Here is a 26956-nt window from a genome sequence, read left to right on the forward strand (position 1 = left end):
CATCATCATTGTCATGCAAGGTTGCCATGTCATTAGAAGAAAACGTGGGATTCTGGATATAGGAGGTTATGTATCTTTGTAAAGCTGAGACTTGCTATTGGTTTAATAGACAGCGAAGCGGAAAATAAACAGCAGTATGCACACACACATTCTCTCCTGTCTAGTCACAGCGTACAGGGCTGGAGCTGTCCCGCAGGTGTCCCCTCCCAGTATCACTAGACCTGTCCTTCTGGTTTAACTCCACCTCTGTTTGTTCACAGTGAAACATTCACCTGCTGTCAGAACAGTACAGAAAGCAGTTTAGTGGCATCCAGGCAAAGTGACATCCAAGTGGGGAGCAGCGACACAGCAAGTCCTTTCTTTTATTGCGTCCTCTGGAATTACTAGGAGATTGTATTAAAGGCACACGGTGCGAAACTACGCGCGAGTTAAGACGGTGAGTACCTGTTGGCCTGTTAAACATCTACTAAGCTGAATGCGACTCTACATACTAATGAAAGGGGCGAACAATGGGCACATTGATTAAACAGAGGAAACCGATCAAAGCAAACAATTGAATTAATGATGTTGCTAGAGAATAATTACACTGTAGCAAAAAAAAAAAAAAAGTATATTTTAAAAAATTTTTAGGCTGTATGCGAAGAAATAATGTGTGAACGCTTTTCAGATATTAAAAAAAAAAATGAATTGATGGCGCAGATATGTAAAAAAACAAAAAAACAAAAAAAAAAAAACAGTATTGTGTTAATGAGGACCAAAGGGCAATAAGCAATCTAGGAAGATGTCAATCATGGTCACAGACAGCGATGTTATCAAGGCTAGTGGAAAGCACCAGAAATATACCTAAACCGTAAAGAACTGATGCTGTAGGATAGGGGGAAGAACCGGTCACTTAGTCTCTCTGTGTACCTTTATGGGCCCCTTGGCAAGGCACCATTGTAATATGAGAGAGGGTCTGGCATTACCCCAAGCTGCTTCTTGTTGTGTTCATTACTGGAAGCTTTGGCAAGTGGCTCATTGAAGTGAGAGTAAATTCTGGCATTAATGCTAGTCTTGTTTAAAGTGCCTGATCGAGTAGGCATTCCTTGTCCTGTAAACTTGGCACAGCATGCGGGAATGAGAAACTATTCAAAATGTATTACCTGCAATGGTGTGCTGCAACCCACAGCAACAAGGTCCGCTGAAAGTCATCTTCTGATTGGCTGCAGCTTCAGATAAAATATGTTCATTCACCTGTATACGGCATGCAGAGAATAAATATATATTTATTTGCACACACATTATGGCTGAACAACATTCGGTTACATATTAACTCTCATTCGGAATACAAATTAAGAGTTTTCTGTACAGAGCCTTGCAAAATTAACCGAATTACTATAAATGTTTAAAACTGATGTTAACTAAGCAGATAGTATGGCTGAAACAGATTGCGATAATGATTTTAGTAGAATGGTACTACAGGATTTATACAGCTAGTGCAATAAAGCCATAAACTGCATCCTTTCCAAGTATATGAGAGAATTTTCTGATTGGCTGGTACTGTGAAGATACCTATCAATGTGGGTGTGACATAAAAGCTAAACAATTAAAAAAAAAAGACGTAAAGGTAAACTGGCTGTTCAACTATGTGTAGAAGTTAAAAATTTAGACTGATTAAAATGATTTAGAGCCCATTCACACTGCCGCGACTTTTCAGGTGACTTGTCAGCCTGACAAGTCGCGGTATGTCACGGTCTATTGAGTAGTACAGGACCCATTCTAATAGGAGCGACACAAGTCGCTCCGACTTAAAAAAAGGGTCCTGTACTACTTTGGGGCGACCTCGGAGCGACTTGCATAGACTTCAATTATGTGAACTCCCTGCAAGTCGCGCCGAAGTCGCGGTGCACAGCGGTGCACGCCAGGTCGCCCCCCGAAGTCGTGTCGCCTCAGTGTGAACCGGCTCTTAAGGGACAATGTTTATGAACCCATAGAAAACTGTTTTTTTTTTCTATGCTGCTAATTTGCACCAAGTCTTCATTTTTTTCTTAATATGGCCCTTTCACACGGGCGGTTGTTGTGCCATTGGTAAAAGCATGTTTTGTTACTTTGAAATTCCAACCCTCCTGTGCGATTACGTGCGTTTACATGCAGCTGCGTTTAGCTGCAGTAGTAAATTCTTGCCTTTTGTATAGCAACTGTTTACTTATGTTTTCTTTGTACTGGGATTACCTGCGTTTATATACAGATAGCTGCAGTAAATCGCTCCTGGACGTTGTCAATTTTATTTTTCCTAAATGCACAAAACCGTATGTTATGAAAACGTTGCTAAACGCAGTGTGTGAACGGGGCCATAGGGACGCATTGTCTGCATTTAGCTGCGGTAAATAAGTTCCTTTTTCCGCAGCTAAAAGCTGAAATCTAACCATTGGTATAAAAGGAGTCTATGACACAAAGTTGGAGTAGGATAATTTATGAATGACTTCAGCTGGCTGTTAAATAGGTTAAATAATCCAGTACCTGTTCAGAGAAATGCTCCCTGCAAAGAAAACTGGAAGGCGGATAGTATCAATATTAATTAATTATGTCACACCTATGGATTCATGCAACTTCCCATAGTGGAGTTCCTCTTTACATAGCTGATCCTTCATTGCACATTGTAAAGGTATGCCGACATTTTAAGTCATTCATGACAAGAAACTGCTCAGACTGGCTTAACACATACGCTCTGTTAGATCTAGCTGGATTTGCCCGATGTGTTTAGGCAAGAGTATTGGTGGAAGCAGCCAGGTTGTGGTGAGAACCAGTGTTCTATATTATAAGGATAACGTACTGAAGAGCAGTGCTTCCTAAACCAATCCTCATGCTACAATTTTATATAGCATGGAGCAATCCTTGTAATATAAATAGAAGAGAAATTTCCGTGCTAAATGTGATAGAAAACCAATTGATTGAGAACAATAGTGAGCAGCTGGCACAAAATCAACTAACAGTGATTCAAAAAATACAATAAAAACCAAAAAGTGCAGCGCTAAAATCAGTATACAATAATATAGCTAAAAAGCTCATATAAAGAAAACAAAAAAAGGAGAGGGGATAGTGTCCAAATGAATAGTCCCAATATTAAGTGCAGAGATGTGAATCCACGTGCAAAATAACTTTCTTCCAGTGACACCAGGGAAAAGTGTAGGAAGGGGACACCCTTGTGCTCAGGTATAACAAGCAGCTTACCGAAATTCCGTGGGCTGCTCAATTTAATGAGACAGCCTCTCCCAGCTAGTAATAAACCAGTAGGTCAACCGATATCAAGCTCAGGTGCTTCCAAAGACTCCAAAAGCCGAAAGCCGTTTCCGGTGTGTTGTTAAACCGATCACATTAGTATGTGGCACACTTGGAACTTCTCATATACTCCATTGAACGTAAAGCCATATGTAGAAAGAAACAGAGGCCCATAGCGTAATCCCGTAAACCAATAGGTAAATTTATTAAAAAAACTACTTACAATTTAAAAGACAAAAACAGGCATGTAGTATGTGCCGGTCATGGATCTAACCGCGGCGTCCCGCAAGTCTCCAGATCAGCATATGGATAAACAGCCGGCATCGTTGGGGGGCGTGTGGACGTTTACGTCTGGGATCGCCAACGTTTCGTCATAAGAAAGACTTCTTCTGGGCGTGAGATCAGCATATGGATAAACAGCCGGCTTCGTTGGGGGGCGTGTGGACGTTTACGTCTGGGATCGCCAACGTTTCCCCAGAAGAAGTCTTTCTTATGACGAAACGTTGGCGATCCCAGACGTAAACGTCCACACGCCCCCCAACGAAGCCGGCTGTTTATCCGTATGCTGATCTGGAGACTTGCGGGACACCGCGGTTAGATCCATGACCGGCACATACTACATGCCTGTTTTTGTCTTTCAAATTGTAAGTAGTTTTTTTAATAAATTTACCTATTGGTTTACGGGATTACGCTATGGGCCTCTGTTTCTTTCTACATATGGCTTTACGTTCAATGGAGTATATGAGAAGTTCCAAGTGTGCCACATACTAATGTGATCGGTTTAACAACACACCGGAAACGGCTTTCGGCTTTTGGAGTCTTTGGAAGCACCTGAGCTTGATATCGGTTGACCTACTGGTTTATTACTAGCTGGGAGAGGCTGTCTCATTAAATTGAGCAGCCACGGAATTTCGGTAAGCTGCTTGTTATACCTGAGCACAAGGGTGTCCCCTTCCTACACTTTTCCCTGGTGTCACTGGAAGAAAGTTATTTTGCACGTGGATTCACATCTCTGCACTTAATATTGGGACTATTCATTTGGACACTATCCCCTCTCCTTTTTTTGTTTTCTTTATATGAGCTTTTTAGCTATATTATTGTATACTGATTTTAGCGCTGCACTTTTTGGTTTTTATGGAGCAATCCTTAAAATAGTTTTTAGATGTCAAGGAACCCACCCACTAAAATTATTTCACCTACAGCTTATGGCACATTAATGTGATCAGTAAGTTGTATATAGTTTGAAAAAAAAATAATAATAAAGAATGGGGTCTCCATAATGATCATGAAATGAAATGAATAATAATATTGGCCAGAAAAAAAAATACAAAGACAGTAAATAATTTAGTGCCTCCTAGTCCTTAACACTGGTGGTCAGTGTAGACAGTAGATCAATCTGCCACTGCTCTCTTCCTAAGGAACTCTTAGTAACCTTTGGAGGAACCTTGGTTGAGACAGGCTGTGCTAGAGAATAGGAACATTTTTTGTAGACCCACACTCTGCAATCCACTTTTGCAAACAGCTAGTACCCTCAACTTGACCCAACCCAGAGCATGCCCCTGAAACCCTAGCAAAGTTTGTTTCTACCACTGCCATAAAACGTGAGACTGCCATGTTACATTAAGGCCTCTTTCACACAGAGCGGACCGTATTGCGATCCGCTCCGGTACTTTTTTTTTTTACAGACACAGATGACACTTGTGTCATCTGGTCCGTATGTCCGCATATCATCCCATTCGTTTGTGGATGATATACGGACATAATGCATGTCTATGGGATTGCGGATGTCAGCGGATGACACCGCTGACATCCGATTTTGCGTCCTTTTAGTTTTTTAAATGGAAGAAAAAATAGGGTTCTGTTCCGTTCCAAAAAAACGGAACAGAACTGAAAGGACGCAAATCGGATGTCAGTGGATGGTCATCCGCTGACATCCGCAATCCCATTGACATGCATTATGTCCGTATATCACCTGCAAATGGATGGGGTGATATACGGACATACAGAACGCCCGTGTGAAAGAGGCCAAAGACTTCTATGTCATGAAGAGCGAAGCAAGTTACCAAGAGACTTTAGAATAATAGGAAGACTACCATATTGTGGTAAGTCTGTAGAGTTATACTCAAACCATGTGGGCATGGAAGCTTGTATTTAGGTAGCTGGTTCTGAGTGGAATGACATGTGCCATATGGGGCTGACACCATTAAATAACGCTATCACCATCCTTTTCTTAGCACTCGGCCATTTGACTTGTGATGGCACATGAAGGGTACAGAATTTGAGTATATCCTGTAAAGACTGCTCCCGATGGACCAGTAAGGTTCTATACACAGCAGTGAATAAGTGTATTGTAACAGATATAGCTCAATAAAACACCGCTTTGTCCGTTGTTTGGTTTATTTACTAAAGGCAAATAGGCTGAAATAGGCAAATAGGCTGAAATAGGCAAATAGGAAATTCATTTGCTCCAGAGGTTGGTGAATGAGGCAAAGCCCTTCTAATTCCATCATCCAATCATGTGCAAGCAAAAAATGCTGTTTTTTTTTTAACCTGCACGTGATTAGTTACTCTTTGCAAAGTGGAACTTCACCACATTCACTAAGCTCTGGCCAAAATTCCCTTGCAAAGTTCAACATTCCTTGAAAAGAGAATAGCCTGTTGCCTTTAGTAAATCAACCCTTGCATGTTCTTTATGTGCTGACACAAGTCAGTACAGGCAGAATCTACAGCTCCATGGTGAACTGGGCTTATCATGTAAACACAAATCTATAGGACAAGCTTAGTTAAACATGCAGTCAAATAGTAGCCATCCTGCACAAGCTGACTTGTGTCCTAACATTAATGATGCAAAGGGCAGTTTGCTACATTTATTTATTTCAGATACTTATATAGCACCATCAATTTTATGAAGAATAGTCAAACATTCCCATAGACACACTCCTAAACCTTGTGGACGGCCTTACCAGAAGAATTGAAGCTTCTATAACTGCAAAGGGTGGGCCAACTTAATATTGAACCCTAAGACTGGGATGCCATTAAAGTTCATGTAATTGTAAAGGCAGGCGACCCAATGCTTTTGGTAATATACTGTATGTATATATATATAAATGCTCATTACATAGGCGGGATTTGCTTCCTGCTTAGTGCTGCACATTGATTGTACCTTACGGTTTCTCTTTCTCAGTGCAAGCCTATCAGTTTGTTCAAACTGATAAAAACTAGACTGAGGCGCCTATTTATTAACCGCTTGCCGACTGCTCACAGTATATTTACTGCGGCAGTCAGCCCCTCACAGGCAGAGTGACGTAGGTCTACGTCGCTCGCCTGTGAGGCTCTGGGGAGCGAGCGCGAGCCCGCGGAGGCGCGCTCCCGCTCCCGCGCGGTCACGGACCCCCCGCGTGTGTGACCAGCGGACCCGATGTCCGCCGGTCACTCGGCGATCGGCGGGGGAGAGGGAGAATGTCAGGCAGCTTGTGTAAACAAGCCACCTGTCATTCTCCTCGCTGTAAAGACACTGATCACTCGGATCTAGTATGTAGATCCGTTGATCAGTGTCCTTACAGCTCAAGCCACAGCCAATCACAGTAGAAAGCACGCCCCTAGGGATACACACAGCCCCTCCCTCCCAAATAAAGTTAACCCCTTCACTACCAGTGTATTTTTTCAGTAACAGTGCATTTGTATAGCACTGATTACTGTAGAAATGTCACTGGTAACCCCAAAAGTGTCAAAAATGTCAGTCAAGGGTCCGATCTGTCCGCCGCAATGTCGCAGTACCGCAAAAAAAATCGCAGCCATTACGCGTTAAAAAAAAAAACAACAAAAATGACAAAAATCTTTCCCTTTGTTAGTAAACGCGATAACTTTTGCGCAAACCAATCAAAATACGCTTTTTGTGATTTTTTTTACCAAACATATGTAGCATAAAACAAATTGGCCGAAAATGTTAAAAAATTTTGATTTTTACATTTTTTTTGGGGGGAATTTCATATAAAAAAAATGTGAAAAATATTGTTATTTTTGCAAAATTTACGCTCTTTTTTTGTTTATAGCGCATGATCAAAAAATCGCACAGGTGATCAAATACCACCAAAAGAAAGCTCTGTTGTGGGAAAAAAAGGACGTCAAATTCGTTTAGGTACAGCGTCGCACGACCGTGCAATTGTCCGTTAAAGTCACGCAGTGCCGAATCGCAAAATACCCCCTGGTCGTTTAGCAGGAATATCCTCCGGGGCTTAAGTGGTTAATCAGTGGGGCAGCCTTCTCATTGCCATACTGTTGGCATTCAAAAAAAATGTCTCAGCACACATAAATGTTCGTTTGTCTTTGTTTGTGTCCGAAGCAAGTAAAGCTGGGAAAAAATGAAGCATTACCAGACAGCTTTCTGTAGAGAACACTTTTAGGCCGCATTCACACTGAAGTGACTTGCACGGACTTCATATAATGAATGTCTATGCAAGTCGCTCCGAGGTCGCCCCAAAGTAGTACAGGAACCTTTTTTCAAGTCGGAGCGACTTGTGTCGCTCCTATTGGAACGGGTCCTGTAGCACTGCATGGATCGCGATGGACCGCGACTTGTCAGGCTGACAAGTCATGGTAGTGTGAATGGAGACTTAAAGCTGAAATTTCGTTAGAAACAAATTGTGGGGTACAGCTTCAGTCACATCAGTTACCTGTAATGAAGTGTGTCCCATGTCCTGCTGACTGCTGTTTACTAAAGAAATGTTCCTTCCAGTGATCAGAGGTCCTCTTCCCAGCACCAAATCTCAGGCCCTGCATTGGTTAACTGCCTAGGGTCTAACATTGAAGAAGTCCTGATGGCTACCCTCCCCTTTCTGTCCTCTCCTCCATTCACAGGACTCATTGTATGGTTTTCACAAAAGTCAACATGTTCTCTGAATGCAGGAGATGAGCTTGTCATTCATCCACCTCTCCTCTATTCAAAGAATGTATTGCATGGAGAATGGAGGAGAATACAGGAAAGTGGGGTACAGACTTAAAGAAAGTCGGGTGAACGATCGTCTGATTTTTCTCATTGTTTCACAGCAAATTGGAACCGATGAAGGAAAATTTGTGAGAAAATTCTCATATGACAAAGGCTTTTTTTGTTGTTCATTGTTTCTGATCATGCCCAGTTTTTCGTTTCTGATTCTTCTCGTACGTAAATTGTATAAAAACAGTACACAACACATTAAACGAAAATCGTACATTCTGTTGTCGTACAAAAACAAATTTGGAGTTTGTCCCTTCAGGAATTTTCGTTCAGAAGGTCAGAATTGGCTGTAGAAAGTTGTGCAACACTATACGAAAATCTTTCAAAAGTTCCTCGGGCAAAAAATGTTCGCCCCATTTTCTCAAGCCTGAAGGGTAGGGACTCCTTCAGTGTTAGGCGCAAAGCATTTAACCCATGCAGGGCCAGAAATTCAATGCTATGAAGAAGACTCAGCTTCACTGAAGAGATTTCTACAGTAATGAGCAATCAGCAATACACTTTAATACAGGTATGTGACTAAGGGCCGGTTCACATTCCTGCGAGTGCGCCGATCGCATGTAATTCGGAGCGCACCAAACACGCACAGGACCCTTTTTTCCAGCCGCATCAGGATCGGATCGCATAGTGGTTCACACTTGTGCGATCCGATCCTGTGCGAACTGTCAGATCGCACTGCGATATGCAATCAAACTGGGGGTGTCGTTAACACCCCCTGCGTATCGCATATGGCAGTGTGAACTGCCAGGGGTGCGTTTGCGATGCAGGAACAGGCTGCAAATTCACAGCCTTCCCGCATTGCACAAGTGTGAACCGGGACTAAAGCTATATCTCAAAATTTAAAAAAATTAATAAAGAATTAGCTTCACTTCCGCTTTAAAGACATGGCAGGCTTCACACCACGCTCAGCATTGTAGGAATGATACGTAAAATACAGGGGCAGTATGGAGAAAACTATGACGTATCCTGTAAACATTGTAATGCAGCTTCTGGCTATTTTATCTTATCTCAGCAGTCCTTGAATGCTATACATATTTTCATTTCATTATATCCAGAGAGAAGCTACATGGAAACATAAAATACAAAAAAAAAAATACAGTTCTGAAAATATGGAATACAAAAAAAATCAAAGATCATGTCTAATCACAAAAATGTGACAGTATTATAATTACAATAATTACCATAATAACTCAAAAAAGTGAAAGTACAGCATAGGTCCTCTTTAACCGGATAATACATCTCTTCCTGTGACTGTCACATTCACCTGTTCCTTAGCTGTGACCTTTGACACTCTTGATGCAGCTCTGACAGGTAATCTAGTGAATGAACTAGTTCTAGTCCCTGCTGCCAAATATCAGAAAAGCTTCTACTGTGAAGGAGAATAGCTTATGTAACACAGGGTCATGACAAAGCATTTGTTACCCCAAAACAGGGGTCTCAAACTGGCGGCCCTCCAGTTGTTGTGGAACTACAAGTCCCATCATGCCTATGGGAGTCATGCTTGTATCTCTCAGCCTTGCAATGCCTCATGGGAATTGGCCACCAGTTTGAGACCCCAGCCCCAAAACGTCATATTCCTGATATGTGCCTGCCTGTACCATGTATTGTAAGAGAAAGTATCCTATATATATTTAAATATTTATATATATGTATATATATATATATATATATATATATATATATATATATATATATATATATATATATATGTATATATTAAAAAATATTTTGCCTTATATTTCTATTTTAAACGTAATGGGTTGCTTTACAAGTTGTACAATCACTTTAATTTGGAACTCTGGAAATTAGACCAAAGTTATTGTTGTCATCCTAATATTGTGCAGGTCTAGTAAGCTTAAAGTATAACTAAAGGCAAAACTTATTTTTTTTTCGTTTTGCATAGAGTGCAAAGGGATTAGAACCCTTGTCAGTTTTTATTGCTACAACGATAATCCCCTGCGCATACGTGTGAGGGTCCAAATCAGAAAGTACTCTGTAGTCCGAAGTGGATAATACCTTTGGAGCCTTGCTGTCCTCTAGGACTGGAGTTGTCCTCAGAACACTGTAAAGATAAAGAATAGATAAAAACCGAGGGTGCACTGGCCTAGTGCATTACCCAACAACAATTTTTATTAAGGATAACATTTATAGAATAGCTACTCAAAAACATAGGTAGTAAAAGAGAACATCAAGCCACTACATGTGGCTGCAATCTCCCGGGCTTGTCGATAACTCTAATTTAGGGGGGGCCTCACCAGGGTCCCTGCTGGCTGACGCGTTTCAAAGGTATTTCCTTCTTCATCAGAGCCAAGCAACAAATGATCATACAGCCTTCTTAATACCTTCAATACTATTGCTGTCCCTCTCGCAATCTTGGCCCGCATGTTGTGGAAGGGACCAATGCCGGGACAAGGTCATCCAGCGCCCAGGGCAAGGATGCCAAACTGCGCCCCCCCCTTAGGTTTAGGGTCAAGGTGCCCCCCCCCCCATCCCTGCAATAAACCATTGCGCCCAGGGCAAACTGACCCTCCTGCCCACCCCTTGTCCCGGCCCGGAAGGGACAGCATCATCTGCCTTTGTTCCTCCCTAACAAAGTTCACTAGGTTTTTGTGCAGAGTCTTCATTTGTAGAGCAAAGACAATCTGCTGTATTAGATTAGAGCTTTCATAAATGACTCCTGGAATTCTTTTACAGTTTTGATTGAGAACGGGAGCACCAGCTGCCCATTTGCAGCCATCGTTTTAGGTCCCTGTAGAGCAGGCACGTCCAACCTGCGGCCCGGGGGCCGCATGCAGCCCAGAACCACAGGCAATGCGGCCCACTGCCCCCTGACAATTTATTTTTTTGCTGGGGAGGAAGGAAGTCGAGTCGGGGGCACAACCACAGAGGCTGCCTCGGAGGGGATCATCCACTAGTTGTGTTAAATTAGTGCTGGGGGGTGGGCTTTAGCACGGGAAGGGCAAAGTGGCGTTTTATTACTTATATACCTTAACTATAGAATATATTTTATATGCGGCCCGAGAAAATTTCTCTACACTCAATGTGACCCCGAGGAGCCAAAAGGTTGGACACCCATGCTGTAGAGGGCATTTAGAGAACTAACATAACCAATCAAAAGGGTCTGAGAGGTGTGCTGAAGATGTGTTTTTTGATGTGTGAGGTGTGCTGAAGATTTTGTTTGAGTGGACACTCTCTCATCGCCAGTTGTTGTAACTATACAGTTTGACTTCAGTTTGCTAGTGTATTTAAATCTGCTAGTACATCTAACATTTCCCTCCCCCAGACTGACAATGCTTTTCTCCAAAGGTGTCCATGTTGCTCCTCTAATACAGGAGGTGTGTTACTGGCCAGATTAAAAACAGAGGGAAAAAACCCTAAAATAGAAAACGAATGCAGCCACCACATCTAATAGTTACATTAGTTAGTCTGGTTGAAAAAAGTCCATCTAGTTCAACCAATAAAAGAAAAAAAAAATGTACAATCCTATAACCACAGTTGACCCAGAGGGAGGCAAAAAACCAAGCATTACTAAAATGCAATGCATTACATTTTGTGACATCTTGTATAAGTTTCTGTACATGTAAGTATTTGTAACTCTGTCCCCCCTCCCCCCCCCCCTTCTTGCTTGTCCAAGTGAATCAAGGTTGTCTTTTATCTTCCTCCTGACTTAATGCCATAGATACAACTGAAACAAACTCAAAGATCACCTTGTTTAGAGTTTCTGACCTTAAGGCCCCTTTCTCACAGGGCTGATCCGCTCGGCTCCATTGATCCCCGCTGAGCAGGCGAATAACAGGTCTGTCTCTGCTCACTGTGCAGGGATGGACCTGTCAGAGTCTCGCTCTCCTCTATGGGGAGATCAGATAAAAACAGACAGCATGTCCGATCTCATCCAATCCGACCCGCTGGATGGCGAATGTATCACCATCCGTCTGTTTTAAGCGGATCTTGTTGGATCGGATGACAGACGGGTGTCAGCGGACACATCTCCACTGACATCCACCTCTCTATAGAGTAGAATGGGTGGCCCGATTAGGTCGGCCTGAAAAGCGGACAGGCGGACCTGATCGTTCTGATCGTGTGCAAGGGATCTAAAAGGATAGTTCCCCTTTACAAAAAAACCTGCCTTTGCAGGTAAGGGATGTTTGTAGATTAACCACTTCAGCCCCGGAAGGTTTACCCCCCCCCCCCCCCCACTTCATGACCAGGCCGTTTTTTGCGATACAGCACTGCATTAGCTTAAGCACTTAAGGACCAGGCCTATTTCTGAAAAAAAAATCTGTATTTTTTGCTAGAAAATTACTTAGAACCCCCAAACATTACATATTTTTTTAGCAGAGACCCCAAAGAATAAAATGGAGATTGTTGCAATACTTTATGTCCCACCGTATTTGCGCAGTGGTCTTACAAATGCAATTTTTTTTGGAAAAAATATACTTTTTTGAACTAAAAAATAAGAAAACGGTAAAGTTAGCCGAATTCCTTTCTATAATGTGAAAGATAATGTTACGCCGAGCAAATAGATACCCAACATGTCATGCTTCAAAATTGCGCATGCTATTGGAATGGCGTTTTTAGCAGAGACCCCAAAGAATAAAATCGAGATCGTTGCAATACTTTATGTCCCACCGTATTTGCGCAGCGGTCTTACAAATGCAATTTTTTTTTGAAAAAATATACTTTTTTGAACTAAAAAATAAGAAAACGGTAGAGTTAGCCGAACTTTTTTCTATAATGTGTAAGATAATGTTACGCCGAGCAAATAGATACCCAACATGTCATGCTTCAAAATTGCGCATGCTATTGGAATGGCGTTAAAATACTCCATAGGCGGCGCTTTAAAAATGTCAACAGGTTACCAGCTTAAAGTTACAGAGAAGATCTAGGGCTAGAATTTTTGCTCTCGCTCCAACAATCGCGGTGATACCTCACATGTGTGGTTTGAACACCGTTTACAAATGCGGGCGCAACTTGCGTACGCGTTCACTTCTGTGCGCAAGCTCGGAGGGACAAGGTGCTTTATATTTATTTTTCTTATTTATTTTTCCTTTTTTTTTAATTTTTACACTGTCCCTTTAAAAAAAATTTTTTTGATCACTTTCATTCCTATTACAAGGAATATAAACATCCCTTGTAATAGAAATAACCAGGACAGGTCCTCTTTAATGTGAGATCTGGGGTCAAAAAGACCTCAGATCTCACATCTACACTTAAAAGCAAGGGAAAAAAAATGGGCCCTTGAAGACCGTTGGGAGGAAGGAACATATGACGTCGCTCCGGTCCTCCAAGGCCATAGAGTCGAGTGGGGGCCATCTTGCCCTCACTCGACTTCCTGTCTGGGACGTGGATGGACCGGATCATTTTCCCCGCTACCGACGGCTCCGTTAAGCGGAGAAAACAAACGGGAAGCGGCAGGAGGGGTGGACACCTCTCCTGCCGCACATAGAAGTGATCCCACGGAAATTCCGCCACTGGGACCACTTTTATGTGAAAGAGGACTGCCCGCCGTGTAAGAAAATACCAGGGTTTGGCAGCTATCTGCTGCCATAACACCGGTATTTAACATCAAAGTAGCGACATAAAACTGCAGCGGGCGGTCCGTAAGTGGTTAACTGACAACTGTGCGGTCGTGCAATACTGTACCCAAATACAATTTTTTCCTTTGATCACCTCTGCGGATTTTATTTATTGCGCTATAAACAAAAAATTCCCGACAATTTAAAAAAAAAAAACAACATTTTTTACTTTATGCGATAAAACATACCTAATAAAAAATATTGAATGTATTCATCAATTTAGGCCATTATGTAATCTACTACTTATTTTTGGTAAAAAAAATTCCAATAAGCATATATTGATTGGTTATAAGTTATAACATCTACAAACGATATTTATGGAATTCTTTTTTAATTTTTTACTAGTAATGACGGCGATCAGCGATTTTTAGCAGGACTGTGACATTACGGCGGACGAATCGGACACCTAACTGACTTTTTTGACACTTTTTGGGGACCAGTGATATTATTACAGTGATCAGTGCTAAAAAAAAAAAAAATTGCACTGTTAGGCTCCATGTACACGGGACGTTTAGAACCGTTCCTAGAGGTCAAAAAAATTATTCCCCTTTAAAATGGAAAAACGCGAACGCCAAACGCGGGTCATCGTGTTCGGTCGCATTCGGACGCGTTCGGACGCGTTCGGTCGCATTTTTGCATTTGAAACGCCGGGAAACACACGTTCGAACGCAAATAATTGCGTTCTAAAAACAGTCCCTGAACGCAACTGCCCGCAAACTACCGCAAACGACCTGGTGTACATGGACAGATAAGATAAAATGTAGATGGGTTCAGGGGCTTCTAAAAAAAACGCCCAGCTGCTCCTAAACGGCCATTTCCAGCGTCCCGTGTACATGGAGCCTTACTGTACTAATGACACTGGCAGGGAAACGGTCAACATCAGAGGTGATCAAAGAGTTAAGTGTGCTCCTAGGGAGTGCTTTCTAACTGTGTGGGATGCTTTGACTGGAAGAAGACAGAAATTTGTGCTTCTGCTTAGCAGAAACACAGTATCTCTGCCTTCGCCTCTCACAGAACAGCGGTCTTCCCTTAGTAGGCAGACCGCTGTCTGCCTGGAATAGGCTGCTTTAAGGGCTTCTTAACACATTGGTATACATTATGCCAAATTTAAAAAAAAACTCAACAAAATGCATTGGTAAAACAAATTTCATTGTTTTTATCTACCTGCCAATCACTTACAGTAAATGTACTGGGATCGGGGCAGCAGATACAGGCACATTCACATACATGTACGTGACGGCCTTCTTCCGGTTTTGATTAGACACAGCACGAGATTGGCAGAAGATTGTAACCAATGATTTTGGCTGAAATCAGCTGATCCTCTAATCACACACAGAGTTCTGTGTTTACAAAATCACAGATTTCTGTGTACAGGGAGCAATGATCTGGCTGTCTACTCTCCCTGCAAAGCAGGGAAAAAAAACTGCCAGATCAGAAAGTAAAAGCAGCACACATTACACATTGTTAGGCACACAGCTAACCCCATGATTGTCCCTAGATGTTAACCCCTTCCCAGCCAGTATCATAAGTACAGTGTCAGTATTATCACTGATAATCAGTTAGTGTCCCTCCCAGATAATGTTTGTTAGTGCCAGATTGGCCGCCACCCTATCACAGTCCCACTATAAGTCACTGATCACCACCATTACAGTACAGCATCTGTAACTACATAAATTGCAGTATAGATACTATAGTTTGTAGATGCTATAACTTTTGCACAAACAAATTAATATACACCTATTATAATTTTTGTTTTTTTTTACCAAAGACACGTAGCCTGCATTTTTGAACAAATTAGAATTTTTTCTTATTGGAGATGTTTTATAACAGAAAATATGTTTTTTCTTTTTCTTGTTTAAATAGAAAAAAAAATAAAAAAAACCCCAGTGGTAATCAAATAGGACCAAAAGAAAGCTTTTTTTTCTGGGGGAAAAAATTATAAATTTCATTTGTGTACAGTGTTGCATGACTGACCAATTTCCAGTTAAAATAGCGCAGTGCCGAACAGCAAAAAATGCATGAAGGGGATCAAACCTTCTGAAGGTCAGGTGGTTAAAGTATCCTGTTCACTATTATGCACTGTGCTAAGGTGTATTATTAAAAATCTAGTATACTGCATTTTGGGTTTGTTGAACATTAACAACTTGAGCTCTGGAAGGTTTTACCCCCTTCATGATCAGGCCATTTGCCATTTTTTGCTGTTCAGCACTGTGCTATTTTAACTAATAATTTTGTAGTCATCCATCGCTGTACCCAAACAAAATTCACACAAAAATAGAGCTTTCTTTTGGTGGTATTAGATCACCACTGGGTTTTTATTTCGTATTATATAAACAAAAAAAAAGACAAAAAAAATATATTTTTTTTACTTCTTGCCATAAAACATATCCCATAAAAAAATAAAAAAATATTTATTTTTTTACATTTCAAAAAATCAAATGTCTTCATAAATTTGGGCCAAAATATATTCTGCTACATGTCTTTGGCAAACAAAAATCCCAATAAGTGCATATTAATTGATTTGCATGAAAGGTATAGCGTCCACAAAATATGGTATACTGTATATACTGGAATTTTTATGTATATATTTTTTTATACTAATAATAGCGGTGATCAGCGACTTACAGTGTAGTGGGCCTATAATAGTGCAGTGGACAATCTGACACTAACTGATGCTGGGGGGGAACTGACTAATTGCACTAACATCACCAGTGACACTAATATAATGATGAGTGCTAATAATATACACTGTCACTGTACTAATGACACTGGCTGAGAAGGGGTTAACATTTAGGGGCCATAAAGGGGTTAACTATACGCCTAACAATGTTTACTGTGTGCTGTTTTTACTAATGCCTGGTACACACCGTCAGCTCCGGTCTAAGACGCTGTACTTATGATCTAACATTAGTACAGTGATCTCTCCCACTGAGCTGTTGTGTTCTGACAGGGGGACGACCCCCCCCCCCCCCCCCCCCCCTCCGTCAGAACACTCCGATCTGCCATTGGCTGAGAGCGATGATCGGGAGTCTGTTGGCTGCTGGTATTCCAGCATGCACGTCCGACAGACCGTCAAACACACAGGCCGAATGTCTGCCATTTTTTTTGAACAGGCTGATGTCTCCTGACATTTGGGCCGTACCCAGCTTAGGCAATGTACTGGTTTTTACTTCCTGGTTCACACAAATGTGATGCGGGAACCCTGCGAATCCACTGCGGGTTCCGGCATCGTATTCAACTCACAGGCAGTTCATACTGCCATATGCGAATCACTGGGGGTGTCAATACAAAGTTAACAACACCCCCAGATCAGTTCACATATCGCAGTGCGAACTGTCAGTTCAGACATGAATTGGATCGCATGGTGTGAACCACCATGTTATCCGATTCTGGTGTGGACCCAAAAAAAGAGTCCTGTGCGAGATGTGTCCGAAGGCAATGCAAATTCAGCTATACACTCTGTATGGCTGAATTTGCATCGCATGTGATTTGCAGAGCAGTGTGCTCCGAATCACATGCGATGTCTGTCATCGCACATATGTATATCGGCGCTTACTCCCTGCTTTGCAGGGAGAGAATAAACGGCACATCGCTGCTGTTTGTAGGGCACAGCAGTGCGCTACCGAATCACATGCGATGTCTGTCATCGCACATATGCGAATCGGTGCTTACTCCCTGCTTTGCAGGGAGAGGAAAAAACAGCACATCGCTGCTGTCTGTAGGGAGCCCTGTGTTGTATAACAACACAGGGCTCTCTTCTGTCATTGGCTCAGCCGATCAGTGGGTTCCGGTCATAAATTATTGGCCGGGACCCGGTGATCGGCTTGTGCTGCAGAGAATGACAGCTCGGGTTTCTTGGTGCACGCGTGCATGCATGCGCAAACGGACCTGAAAGAAAGCCCTGACGTACAGGTATTGTATGGTGCCTGTACATTCAGCGTCCATCAGCAAGAGGTTAATAATGATAATAATAATAATAATCACAATAGTCACCATTATACAACACTGGCTTTGATGGTCATTATCACAAATTGACGTTATTCACTATTACTGCTCACCTCTCGTAACCGTGTTGTGGAAGAGAGACGCCTACATAAGATGTGTCATGTAGATATCAGTATATGGTTTCCATATATACCTACACCATATAATGTGTCAGATGTTTTTTGTTCCTTTCACAATGCTCTTCTGTCACAACAAGCAAAAAAATGCAGTGAACAAACAAATGCTAAGAAGTCGATTCTAATTAGAGGTTTAGTCATAGTAAGCTTCACATGTGAATAGCAGGGTCAAATTCCTTCTCCATTACCGACAGTCCCTGACAGGACGCTGAGTGTCCCAGCTCTGGAATGTGAGTGTGGCAATATTAATGTCACTACACTACCGCTACATGGCCAGACAGGGGTCATGTAATATTTAACCTGCCATCGGGTTAACTCTTTCACAGATATGTCTCTTTCCTAACACAAACTGTTCATAGATTTATAGATCCCCAGCATACTATTTTTTTCGGTATTATTAATTATTATTTATTGGCTGCCTTGTTGTTATAGTTGATACAACCCGAACTATAACATGGATTAAAGGAATTGTGTTCTTTATGGTGTTTTTGGCTATATGCTGAAGCATTTCATTATTTGTGTATGGGAGCTTGTCCAGAAACAAGCATGTACAGAACATGCAAAATTGCGTCTATTTATAAAATGTGTGTTTGTAATGTAATACTGAAGAACGCGTACTTTGGTGCAGTGAGGATCAAGTCAGCCCATGGTAGGGCTTTCTTCAGTAATGCTCTTGTTCACAAGGGCCAAGCCACGTTTTGCATGCAAAGTATAGTGTTCTGAACGTGCACATGGCCATTCAGCTTTGGGATCTTCTCGCCTTCATTACATCTCGGTAGGGACTTTTGCTGAATAAACATTGACTGAAGGCAGTGAGCACCTGTAGGCTTGGTTCACCATACCTAGACTTGACTAGGGTATTAAAGATGTCTTGTGACCTTCCGCTTTGATCTTACCACTCCCTCCAACCCTTTAATAGCCACACTGACAACCAACTAGAGTTAATGGCCAAAGCAGCCTTTTATTAACCAATGTAATAAATAACATAAAACATAACAACGTGAATACAATGTAAATACAGTAGAACTGGAGCCTCAAGGTCCTCGTAGGCCTCATTCACAAGAAGAAATACCTGCGACCTACTTAAAACAGGCCTCCAGCCGCAACACCACCAACTTGGAGACAACCAGCCTCAGATACCTCTATTAGAACAACTGGGATCCATACCTCAGACGGGTCCCTACCAAGTACCTTTTTTAGTGCCCACAGTAACCTACAACGACCTTGCACCCGGCCATCCGCTTGACAACAATCGACCCAATCCCCCAATCCCAATAAGGTACTAAATCAAAAAGTGGGGAGTAAAATAACAGGGCGGGCGGGAGGGAAGTTTTTTCCCTGGCTGATCTCCCTTCCAACTGAACATCTGCCCCCACTTCTGCCTAGCCAAACCCCCCCCCCCCCACTGCAACTCCTCCCATCCCTTACTCACACCCACTCCTGAACCAATTAAAACTGCGCATATATGTATTTTTCTAACTATTACTCCGACTCACGACCCTTTAACCCCTGTCATGCCGTCCCTCCGTTCATGTCTTCCTTTTTTCTTTACTCCCGGCCTCCCTTGAGATCCAACTTGTGAGACCCCAAGTCGCGTGACATTAGTCAATAGGAGATAATTAGTCCTAATTAGCACTACTGAAGTCGCTCTGACTTTTGAAAAAGTTCCTGTACTACTTCAAGGCGACTTCTATCTGACTTGTGCACATAGACTTAAATGCAGGTCACCTCCAAGTCGGATCCTCCTCTATATTGATGTAATTTAGATCTGACATCATGGGAAGATTACCGAGGCATTCCCTTAAGTCGCTTCAAAGTAACATCAAGTTGTACTCAAGTCGCTAGCAAATTGCCAGGAAGTCGCCTGGCAAAGTCGCACAATTGGTCGCGGCAGTGTGAATCTTAAGTGAGCCTTAATGAAACTGGACCCGTGAGCATACAAAAACTATAATGTGGCACTTACAGATGCCTGGACATAGGTATTGATTTCCTGTAGATCACCAAGGGAGCTTCTGTATTCTCAAGGCTCTACAACAGATCCACACCAAAAGCAAGCTCTTAGAGATGCCTGCTGGGTTGGTAGAAATAAAAGCCCATGGTAAATAACCTTAGGTGGCCCTTTCACTACCTATACATTTGCAAATACCTTAACGGTGGGTTCACACATACTGTGGCCCCACAGCAGGGGTCTGGTGCGTCCCTGTTCTCCGATTCAGGTGTGAATTAGGTCCGAATTTCTGCCTGAATTCGCACCTGATTCAGAGCCAAAGACTTACAGGCCCCTTTCCAAATGCAGACCACAGCTGCCCCTGACGTGTGGGAACTGGCTCCAATGAGAGCCGGTCACACTCTCCTATCATGTGAATCGAATGCGGGGAAACCCGCATCCAATTCGCATAAGTGTAAACCCAGCCCTTACTCATGGGTGTATTAACTAAAAATCTTCTAAAGAAATTACATTTATCTCACATCTTTTTAATAGTCTATCGGCAGCTTATAAACAGTTACTTTAGATAGCTGATCCCTAAAATGAAAGTGTGACCTGGTCTAACTGTGTGGCTTTCTTTTGCATCATCTTTACAAGAGGCTTCCTTCTGGAATGACAGCCATGCAGACCAATTTGATGCAGGGTGCGGCGTATGGTCCGAGCATTGACAGGCTGACCCCCACCCCTTCAACCTCTGCAGCAAAGCTGGCAGCACTCATACGTCTATTTCCCAAAGACAGCCTTTGGATATGACGCTGAGCACTTGCACTCAACTTCCTTGGTCGACCATGGCGAGGCCTGTTCTGAGTGGAACCTGTCCTGTTAAACCACTGTATGGTCTTGGCCACTGTGCTCCAGCTCAGTTTCAGAGTCTGGGCAATCTTTTTATAGCCTAGGCCATCTTTATATAGAGCAACAATTCTTTTTTCAGATCCTCAGTGTTTTTTACCATGAGGTGCGATGTTGAACTTCCAGTGACCAGTATGAGAGAGTGAGATTGATAACACCAAATTTAACACATCTGCTCCCTATTCACACCTGATACCTTGTAACACTAACGAATCACATGACCCCGGGGAGGGAAAATGGCTAAATGAGCCCAGTTTGGACATTTTCACTTAGGGGTGTACTCACTTTTGTTGCCAGCGGTTTAGACATTAATGGCTGTATGTTGAGTTATTTTGAGGGGACAGCAAATTTACACTGTTATTCAAGCTTTACACTCACTACTTTGTAGAAAAGTGTCATTTCTTCAGTGTTGTCACATGAAAAGATATAATTAAATATTTGTGACGGGTGTACTCACTTTTGTGAGAGACAGTAGGATTTAGGAGACCTGGGCCGCTGCAAAGGTGAATATGCTCTCTCTTCTACTATGGGGAATAGGCCAAGAGGATTTTTGTGTTGCCTCGTAGGATAGTTTTAACTTTTTGTTGTGAATTTATTCGGATGTTTTATGTTAGTGTCTATGTTTTACAATGTATAGCACTGTTATACAATAAAGAAAGAACTTAGACTACCGGAAGAGTTACACTGTAATGTGTAATTCAGTGAATGTTACAGTAATTAGGGCCTTATTCACATAGGAGCTCAACTGCGTGCAGCATGCAGAGAAGAGTGTTTATCTTTTTTTTTTTTACTATAAGGCCCCTTTCACGCTAGTGCAACTTGTCCCGTCATTTTGGACCGCAAAATCACATGACAAGTCGTTTTCCATTATTTTCAATGAGCCCCATTCAAATCAGTGCGTTTTGAAGTCTTTGGCACGATTTTAATGCGTTTTGAGGTATATAGCCCTGAGCCATTGCTCAAAATCGTGTCAAAATTGCGGCAAAGTCGCAACAAAATCGCGTCACAAAATCGCGGCAAATCGCGGTAAAATTTCACACATAAGTGTGAAAGGGGCCTTACTGAGCAGCTTGCAGCCCAAATGAATGGGTAGACATCAGCCTCATTGACTCACTTGCATAGTTGAGTTTGACAGGTACGCAGGAACCTGGACATACAGGTTCTGTGTCTGGGTTTGTACACCTGCCCCTGCATACCTTACCTGGTAAACTCAGCTTTGCAGGTGAATTCATAGAGCTGGTGTGTACCCATTCACTTAACATGGGCTGCCTGCACATAGCTCAGCAAAAGTAAACCAATGGCTCTGCATGCTGTAGGGGACTGAGCGCCCCTGTGAATGAGCCCTAAAGTAAGCATCAACCCAACAATCAGTACTAAATGATTACTCAGTAACTATTCGGCAGTTACCATATTCTCCTGTGTATACAAGCTCTCCAGTTCCATCAGGCTGCTTTGTTTATACTCCCTGTGACTGAAGGTCAAAAGAAGTTTGCATGTTTTTCCCATGTCAACTTGTAAGCAAGCTTTTACAAGTCTTAGCAGTATTATCAGTGGGTGCTATTTGAGCCCAATGTCTACATTGATCATGATCTGTAAATAAAAAATAAGAACTCTCTATAATCTGCGGCAAACCAAAAGATAAAAAGTTCCCGATAATATATTTGCATTCATGTAACACATAAGTCACATAAAACAAGCCATTTAGAGAAGTATTTCCATGCCAATAATATTGGCAGTATTTTATTTAGCTTATGCATTAGAAAATTGCCCTCTGGTTTTATCTTTAAAGACTTTTGTGTATGAATTAAACCAAAGAGTAAAATTTGTACAGAAACTAGATATTATGCTAAATAAACTAATCCATTAAAGCGTCAATAAATCCAAATTACATTTCTGTAACTTTTTATGTACAGTTATGACTGTTTGCAGAACCTTTACTTCCTGCATGGTTTACTTTTTTGTAAATACCAAGTTGATCCTGCCATTTCATGTACCCCCCTTATGGGTAGCATCAACACAATAGCTGCTGATCCAGACTTAAAGTGTTACCAAACGCAGGACCCTGCATTCACTATATCTGGTCTCCCACAGTACACAGAACATGGAAATGCAACTATTTTAATAAATATAAACTGCTAAATACCTTTTCTCATCAGCAGTTTTGTGACTTCTATCAGTGTCTGGTCAAAGTTTGCAGGAGGAGTTTTCATTCTACTCTGACTGTCTTTTGAGGCTGCAGGACCCCTGACCCTCTGTCTGGAGAGTGTTGATTGGTCCTATGCCAATCACATGCACTCTCCCAAGAAAATAAAAAAACTCTCTAGCAATACACAGCAAACTGAGCATGTGCAAGGCTCTGTACTATCAGGAGATGGAGATGAAAACAATAGGAGAAGACCGTATGAAACAGCCTTTTTACACAGTGCAGCAGATTAACCCCTTAGGTTACACAGTGAGTATAACGAGCAGTCTTTACTGCATATACAGACTGTTTTTTCTGTTGTGGGTTTCGTAACACTTTAAAAAAGGGTATTTGGAAGTAGTTTATCACTATATTCAGAATACAGTAGCTTTTCCTCCTATATTAATTATTCATAAACGTCAAATTGTGGCTTTGGATTTAATGACACTTTAAAGTGGTATTAAATTGTATAAAAAAACTGCATATTATTATTGTATTAGCATGCACTGCCTACAGACTTACCTTTGAAAACGGGGCCCTCTAGCGCTGTCTCAATGCTCCTGCCACTTCCATCTTCATCTGGTCTTTCTTCCAGGTTTGTGCTCTCTGTGCGTTTGAATGGCCAGCCCATAATGACATTGCTTCTGTGCAAGCGCACGGGAGTCACTATTGCGTCATGGCGCTCTCTGCATTCACAGCACACTCAGTGTTCCGTGAAAGCAGAGAGAGTACTGCACTGCACATATGGCAGTAATGTAATGGACTGAAGCTGATGTCTATATATACTGGCACAAGTTCAGAGCCGTTTCTAAGGCACCACCAGGTAAGACATTTAAAAAAATTGTACATGTAGGGCAAAGGTAAAAATTTTGACTTCAAGCCCACTTTATAGTCCAACTTCACAAATCTTTTTTTTAAATCCCTATAATAAGCTGCCTCTTAAAAAAAACTTTACTGACTCTTTCCATGCTCTAGTGTTGCACTCCATGCTTTCCTCCAGTACCGTATACTGCTCCTTCTATGGGTTGAACGACACCCAGCTTCATTCAACCCAATTCCTGTGTGCCCAGGGCACCAAGGGAAGTTCCCCTGGCAGCATGTCATCAAGCTTCTATAGGCTTACAGAATAATGATATAAAGAACAGCTCTCTTGTCACTACATGGCACTGTTCTCTGCATCATTGAGAAGCACTCGCCAACACTGCAGCAAGAAGAGTAAGAGGATCCCAGGGTGTCACATGACTGCACCAAAGTCAGTACCAAAAACCAAAAAAAAGGAAACTTGTAATGTTTTTAATGAATACAAGCCATTCTCTGATTGGACAGGGTGAAAATCATGATGTGACCATCACCATCCCTCCTTTCCACCTAATTCAGCCAAAGAATACCTTGTTTTAACTGGAAAAAACAAGGCGTACTATGAATGGCAGCAGTGCCAAATAAATAACCCCATGGGAAGCCAGTTGCACTGAACCCAGAAGATCATAGCTGTCACCACACTAGTGCTGGCAACAACAGTGATTGTCAGCTACCCCAATGGCCTACTAGGTATGACACATACATACAAGCTAGACCAATGTACGAGGGGAGGCCAAAAGGTTCTTACGCTTACCAAGATCTAGATGAGCTAGGGATCTGAAATTTAGTCCACTGACTCTACCTTCTCTACATATCCACCTCCTATGATTACACACTTCTCACATCTGTGGAATAAACCTTTAATACCATCTGCGTAGAAGTATACCGATTTGGAGGAAAACCAACTGACAACATGACCTTGCTGGATGGACGTTGCACCTTAGCCTTTTTCGGGGTGGGTGATGAAGCATGTTTCCATGTTTTACTAATTTCTTTAATCTCAGGATCATATAGATATACCCAGCTTTCATTCATGTTAACTAATCTGTTTAAAAAGTCCTCATCTTTGTGGTACAGGTCCAAAATGCTTTGTGCACATTCCACTCAATGCTGTTTTTGGAAAGGTGTCAGTAACCTGGGAACCCATTTCTCTTGGCTCTAAATATAATTCACCACGACCTACAAAAACAATTGGCATGCATATTACTAAAATATCCACCTATAAACCTGCAAAATTTTAGAACCCTAGCACATCTAGATCATGGTGAGAGGACGAACCCTATTGGCCTCTTCTCGTAAGTTTGCAAGACAACAAAATCAGCTCAGTTCAGCTTTAGATAAAGATAAAAATGTACTAATTCACATAAGAAATTAAGGTCAGAGCATAGTCAAGTCACTTTTTCTGCAGTGTACGAACGCAGTGCGATCTTAAGTGCATTAAAGGGCTCGGGCAATGCAGTGCACTGGGGCCCTGCCTACACAGTCACCCACGAGAATAAAAATGCAAAATATCGATAAGGCGATATTTAATGGTACAGCAGTGCCAGACTAATGACAGCTTCCAAGTTGGGCGGCTGGGTCTGGTGAACACACACGGACAGGAGTCAGACTCGACTGTCCTGTTTGTGCCTGTTCCCGTGGCATTCCTGCAGTTGTGGGCTCCCCCTCCATGGCCCAAGTGGCCTGACAGCAGCACAGGGCCGACAGGAGCTTGCCACCTGCTAAGTTTGGCGGCGGGATGCACATGGGTTTTGGGACTAATGCTTGACTGGGGCTAGGTCGCTGGGCAAGTGGGCCCCCCGGGCAACTGCCCAGCGTGCCCATCGGTAAGATGGCTCTGTACAAGCATTTTAGAAAATGGATCAGTATGACAGCCAGGGAACAATAATTTTCAGAAGGAAAGGTCAGAAATGGCATTCTACCTATGTCTCAGTTTTCCACTAATGCAAATGACAATGGGGAAATTACTCAGGAAGCAAAGACAATACAAATATATCTGGTACTCTGCTCAAGTGTAGTATGTCTAAAATAAGGCTTGCCAGAGTAATGGGCACTGAAGAGGCTCACACAATTTTATAACGTACTCTTAAGTCAGTGTTTATGACACATAGAAACACCCAAGCATCAATAAATGTTCAGGTGTATATGTAAAGGTTATAAAAAATGCAGGACTTATTTCCTTGTAGTGTTAATGAAACAGCTTGATAATGGCTCAAAGTTCAGGATTAATTCACATGATTATTTATGAAGGGTTAATGCACCCACCCAGGGAGTGGTTAGACTTCAGAGGACATTCTGGATTGCTCCATGCTCTTTGCTTTCCTAATGTCACCATAAAATTATAAACCTTGATCCGTCAAACACAGCAGTAAATGCCCATTAAAGGGGCAGTCCTTTCTCTACCTCTGGTCTGCCAGCAGAGACATTTGACTTTTCCTATTAATGAGAATTACTGTTCTGCTGCAAACAAAAGGGAACATGTAACTATGGTTTTGTATTGGGTAAAAATGAAGTTCATGCGTAAGGTCCAAATATCATCCAAAAGATGCCAGTCCCAACAGTGTGAATCCTCAATCGTTCATCACCACAAATAAGAAGGAACCTCCACCTCACCACTGTGCACACCCCTTTGGTTAGATACTCACCAGATGGGCAATGTATATAGGCCCAAAATACTGTCGTTATACATGGGACATCCCGATCGCTTCCAGACTCTGGATGTGAGCCACACTCAACTGCAGATATCCAGGTGTATCTCAAAAAGCCAAACGCCCCTTACATCAGATATCCACCTCGGCTTGGGCCAAACAGCATATCTCGCTCCGCTTGCCAAGGGGTGCAAACTTTAAGCCTTAGAAATCCTCCTAGCAATCATCTTCCCATGATGTTCTGCTGGCATGCTGTACTACCCCCTCTGATCCCCATATTAGCTTAAGCTGGGGGGCTGAGAGACAGTAAAACAAGGCCTGAATAAGGCCTAAGAGCTATGTCACACCAGCGATTTTGTAGAAGAGTATTGTAGCTTCTACACATCTCTCTGCTAACTTTGTCCTGCGATTTGTAGCTGGCTATAGAGTTGCCGTAGCTGACTACAGTGCATGTCTGTGCATCCAGACATCTCTGGTGTGTCATGAT

At 42.2% G+C, this 26956-nt stretch overlaps 1 protein-coding gene across 4 annotated transcripts in view; it reads left to right on the plus strand.

Moving 5' to 3' along the window:
• Window positions 1-242: 242 nt before the first annotated feature.
• Window positions 243-26956, plus strand: part of EPS8L2 (EPS8 signaling adaptor L2) — a 247565-nt gene continuing 220851 nt past the window's right edge. For 2 of the 4 annotated variants that reach the window (XM_082271162.1, XM_082271164.1), the window contains exon 1: window positions 244-436. The gene's annotated coding sequence lies outside the window, so the exon portion shown is untranslated. Of the gene's footprint in view, window positions 447-26956 lie in introns of all 4 variants that reach the window. The other 2 variants (XM_082271163.1, XM_082271165.1) reach the window with 2 other exon arrangements.

The sequence above is a fragment of the Pelophylax lessonae genome (genome assembly GCF_965119305.1).
Source record: "Pelophylax lessonae genome assembly, chromosome: 10".
In the NCBI taxonomy this organism is placed as follows: Eukaryota; Metazoa; Chordata; class Amphibia; order Anura; family Ranidae; genus Pelophylax; species Pelophylax lessonae.